A 5,437-nucleotide genomic window follows, 5' to 3' on the forward strand; every position below is an offset into this window, starting at 1 on the left:
TTCAAACACCTTGCCTATAGAGTCCACCAGGCTCTCCGCGGCCCGTGTATGAGCCGATAAGTCACCCAGCGAACACTGGCGTTCGGTTGACGACCGTCAGGGTCCGTGAGTGTCCACCTGACAACGAGGAGATGCCTCTAGATCTCTCTGGGCCCCGCCCTCGACCAGCGCTCGCCCCAGCAAACGAGACCGCTGCTACATCAACTCACGGAGGCCACCCCCGCGGCTTCTAACTGGGTCCTCACACCACCAGAATGGACCGTCGACACCCCGGATAGACGAGTACCCGCTGAGATCCGAGGTCTTGTGGAGGTAATCCGTCACGATGGACCCCGCCGAAACCACCGCTTCCTCATGTGGGCGGAAGATCATCTGTTCCGCATCGAGATCAAGCTACATGGGCGAGTCACGATCCGTTTCGTCAGTTCAAAATAAGGACACCGTGTGACGAGTCACATTTTCATTGCAGTTTAAACTACGCTCATGTGGGGCCCTATTGTTACTTCTATTTTTCATACGCCCATGGAGGGCACATTAAATACCTCAACATGAAAACTAACTGTAGTTCTTTTTTTCTGATAGGCAATATTTACGATTGCCGCCTCTCTCTCTTTCTAACTACCGTCTTGATGCGGCTGCAGCGTCGACGCGTCGAGCTTGAAATTTACTTCTTGCTGCTGTTGACCTTGGAACAAGTCTGCCTCGAAATTTTGCGTCTGACCGGCGCCATCGTCCGATGTATACAAAATGCTCTTTAGGTGCTCCAAGCAATCTTTTTCAGGGGGATCCGCGCGTTATTTAGGCCTCCGTAAGGAGGATGTTTTGGATGTTGCCCTCTCGCTACAGGGCTGAGTTGGTTTAAACGTTCGGCTAGCACATTTATAGTGCCAGTATCTAGTAAACCTAGGTTTTTGCACCAGATTTGTAACTGGGACTTCGAAAAATCATTGATTGATTGAGTGGTAGGAATGTTTTTCCAAAAGCGAATACGGTTCACCAACCAACTGCACTTTTAACTCCAGTTTTACTTTAGCCCGAAACATTTCGTGGGTGAATACTTGCCTGTAAATAAATCATTGTGTTTAAAACTAGGTTAAAACTAAATTTAATTACTTGTACCAAATCGTTTTAGTATTCTGGGCCTTTTTTAGTTTATTTATCACAGTATCAACGGTGGAAGTGTTCACATACCTCTTAATCAGTATTGCTTGTCGAATGTAATGATATATGTATGGAATCGGATTATTATACTTATTCCATATATCAGGCAATTTAACCTCATTGAAACCGTATTCGACTTGTTTTGGAAATCTTTTGCTTGTCCTCGTTGATGATCTGCTGACTCTTAGCTTGCGCTGAACTGGTGGTGCACTCAAGCGATTCTCAATTGTGGTCTCTTGCTAAGTTGCATGGTAGAAGCCGGTTTCAAGATCTTCGATTAGGTAATTTTAAGCGAGAATTGTGTTGTAGTCCGCTTGGCATTGCGACTGATCTTACGATCTCCACTAAGAGAGTGCGTCTACTTTTTGCCGGGGTATTATAATTAACTGCAGCAGATGCTTGTTAATTTAATCAAAAAGAACTTGTAAACCCGACGATCAAATCGCAAATGATCCTGAAGAGTACACTTTATGAGCAAGTGTAATATCCTTCTGCCCATACGTGCGATGGAAACTCATCTTCAGTAATCAGAATTTCTGTATATGATCAAAATCCGTAGCGGTTGCCCATTTCACTTTCTTCATCAGATTTAAAGATATCAAAGAGCTAAAAATAGGCCGAAACAGAAGTCATTTAGATGCATATAATTTGAATTCAGTTTTCCATTTATCCACTCCAGATGCTCAGTTCGGGGTATATAACGGCCATTGAATGGATTGCTGGTCGCAGTAACATTTCTTTTCGACATAAACTGAAAGGGTTATTAGGATTAGTAAACCATAACAATATTAGGAGAACTGAAAGTAAAGTAATTCTAGTAATAAAGAAAAGACAATTTCGCAAAGCACGGCACGCATACACATATGGTTTATATAGAGCTGCGCTTGTGTGTATGCACGTAGCAGCGTTGAGCAGAGTCGATCTACATTGGTATCTAATCTTATATATATAATGAAGTAAGTCGACTCGCCGACTTGGGTTTCACCAGGTGAAACAAATATTTAAAATTTCGAAAACCAGATGTATGTCTACTACTACTATGTGCTATCTCGCTCACTCTACAAACACACGAGCACTTTAGCGCCGCCACTAGCCAACGGCCAATCCTGGCCTTATGCACCGCCTAGTAAAATAGGTTCATACTCATATTTTGCATAGTTAAGGTAATTTAGTCTGGCGAATTTGAATGCGAAATCAAAAACTACACAAGGAAATCGGTTTTTTCTAAATTTCGGAGGCGAAAGTCGACGTGGCAAAATATGAAAAGATGTATATTAAATTCCGGGAGCGGAAGGGGCGTGGCAAAAAGTACAACCAATTAGTTTCTGCGCGCTAACTAAACGAAAATATGAACCAAATTTAATGTCTCTAGCAGTTATACTTTTTAAGAAAAATAGTTTTATGGGGTTCTTTTATGTGATACATTTACATACTACATACCAAATTCCTAATCAAGAATATATATACTTTATAGAGTCGGAGAAGCTTTCTTCTGCCTGTTACATACATTTTAGAGACTTTAATATACCATTTCACCCTATGAGTGTATGGTATAAAAAGTCCGATTTGTTCAACTCGAGATCTGCTGAGGCAAATTTTATGGTTATTGATTTGTTGTATTTTTCTCTGCCCCGAATAGCAGAATACACCTTAAGAACAATAAATAATTGCCGGAAATCCGACAGCAGCAAACATATTTTCCGATTCAGCTTCAAAAACAAACAAGTTGCCTATCTTTTTTGCTTCTAAAATACATTCACCATTTTGTATGATCTTGGCCATATGTTTTTCGAAATGTACAATGTTATATTCAATAACACGCGCCACTGACAAGAAGTTTCCTGTTAGCCCTGGTACATAAAGTACGTTGTTCATTGTTAATTTACATATTCCAGTCCGAATAGTGACTTTTCCTTTGCCTTCTGCACGTAAATACCCCGCATCTGCAAGACTGATCTTCTCATCATGTACAGAGAAATCTGAAAACATACTCTTATCGCAACACATATGACTCGTCGCACTAGAATCCAAGCACCACTGCTCTCTTTTCATATTCTCTGCTTCCAAAGCATTTATTAATCTACATTGCTTGTTCTCCATTTTCTCAGTGTATTTGTACTCTTTTTCTTTTTTATCGACTCTCTCTTTGCCGCACTGTGCTTTTACATGCCCTTGCCGGCCGCATTTGTAACAAGTAATTTGCGAACGATTTCTCTGTGTGCGTGCATTTTGATTTCTGTTTCTGTTCTGCATAGCAAAAAATGCCTCTTGCCCATTCTCTTTCGTTACAGTTAGACGTTTTCGTTCTGCTTCCTCCTTTAATTTTATGCAGATAATTTCAAAACTGGGCAAATCGTCGCGCGTCTCAATGGCGACAACGAAATTCTCATACACTGGTGGTAGACTCGATAACAAAATGATAGTTCGTAACTCCTCATTAATTTGTACACCGGCGCCTGCAAGCTTATCTAACGAATCAGAGAAACCATTTATATAACTGGGCATTTCTTGACCGTCTGTCATGCGTAAGCTTAGCAACTTATTGTACAGCGATACCTTCCGCACCGGTCTCTTTGGCTGATGGACATCTCGTAGTCTTGTCCACACCTCAAATGCCGTTAAACAATTTTTATATATGCCAATTGCGATGGTTTTACGCTTAACGTAACACTTGCTAGGGCCTTCCGATCCAATCCTACAAGATCGACACCTTGCACCGTGGGCAAATTTCCATCCGTTACATCCCACAGGTCTGAATGCACCAACACGCTGCGCATTTGTATATTCCAAGAATCATAATTCTTTTCGTCCAACGTCTCGATGTGGTACAGATTACTCATGTTGTCTTTTTAGTTTCTTCTCCCGAATAAAGTTCTTAACTTATTCGTAGCTTTAATGCTCACTGATATAAATCGTTAAATATATCACTTCATTACTTTACTATTCAAACCCGTGCTCTGGGCCCATAACCTGTTGAGGGGGGAGGGGACGCACAACCCGAATAACGCAGGCAGAACAAAAAGAATAGTAACACGTCCGTACAACTCAGAAGTTTATTAGAGACTAACATAATGCGCGTGCCAGTAATTCAGTTGGGCAAGCACAGTATTCAAATACAAAAAAGAGATAGATAGATGTATGCGTTCATTGCTCTGGAAAGTTCTTGAACGTTACTTTTTTAATATGTACATATTAATTTGTCTTGTGTTCTTATTTTACAATTTCACTGTGCAGATATTTTTCTACCTAACAAGACTTAGTACTAAGGTAGATACCGAGAACTTCGCTTATTTATACAGGCATTTATTAGGGACAAATCAGTATATAGCTTCACGTTACAGAGTGCGGACTTGCAAAAATAAGTAGCTGTTGTAATCACATTTAAATGTTAGTTTATTCTAAAATGTTGTTTGTTATAAGCATTGCTCTACACAACTGTTAATTTTGGAAAAAACAAAATAATTTTTGGAATCCAAAGACTCTTGTGCATAAAACATAGTTAGGATCTCAACTCGGTTCAAAGAGGATTTTTACATTGATATGGAGATAATATATGAAATATGGAATCTAAGTTAGTCTATTCGTGTATATCTTCCATCAGTGTGGCTTAATCCTTTCATAAACCACTTCGAAGCGATTTCAAGTTGCCTTGATTTGTCATCATTAGTGTTCACGCCACTGAGTGAACAGCAGGGAGTGAGTGGTTGAAATGTTTTTCCAAAAGCGAATACGGTTACACCAACCACCCGCACTTTTAACTCCAGTTTTACTTTAGCCCGAAACATTTCGTGGGTGAATACTTGCCTGTAAATAAATCATTGTGTTTAAAACTAGGTTAAAACTAAATTTAATTACTTGTACCAAATCGTTTTAGTATTTTGGGCCTTTTTTAGTTTATTTATCACAGTATCAACGGTGGACCTGTTCTGATACCTCTTAATCAGTATTGCTTGTCGAATGTAATGATATATATATCAAAAAGAACTTGTAAACCCGACGATCAAATCGCAAATGAGTACACTTTATGAGCAAGTGTACGGGAATATCCTTTTGCCCATACGTGCGATGGAAACTCATCTTCAGTAATCAGAATTTCTGTATATGATCAAAATCCGTAGCGGTTGCCCATTTCACTTTCTTCATCAGATTTAAAGATATCAAAGAGCTAAAAATAGGCCGGAACACAAGTCATTTAGATGCATATAATTTGAATTCAGTTTTCCATTTATCCACTCCAGATGCTCAGTTCGGGGTATATAACGGCCATTGAATGGAT

The 5,437-nt window shown here is 39.8% G+C and overlaps 1 long non-coding RNA gene across 1 annotated transcript; it reads right to left on the minus strand.

The window, feature by feature from the left end:
* Window positions 1-4,536: 4,536 nt before the first annotated feature.
* LOC137586389 (uncharacterized) lies at window positions 4,537-5,437 on the minus strand. Its single transcript, XR_011033783.1, has 2 exons — window positions 5,023-5,437; window positions 4,537-4,965 (listed from the first exon to the last, which is right to left on the minus strand). It is a non-coding gene; the product is annotated as an uncharacterized lncRNA (long non-coding RNA).

The sequence above is a fragment of the Drosophila tropicalis genome, unplaced genomic scaffold, assembly GCF_018151085.1.
Source record: "Drosophila tropicalis isolate 14030-0801.00 unplaced genomic scaffold, ASM1815108v1 contig_992, whole genome shotgun sequence".
Classification (NCBI taxonomy): domain Eukaryota; kingdom Metazoa; phylum Arthropoda; class Insecta; order Diptera; family Drosophilidae; genus Drosophila; species Drosophila tropicalis.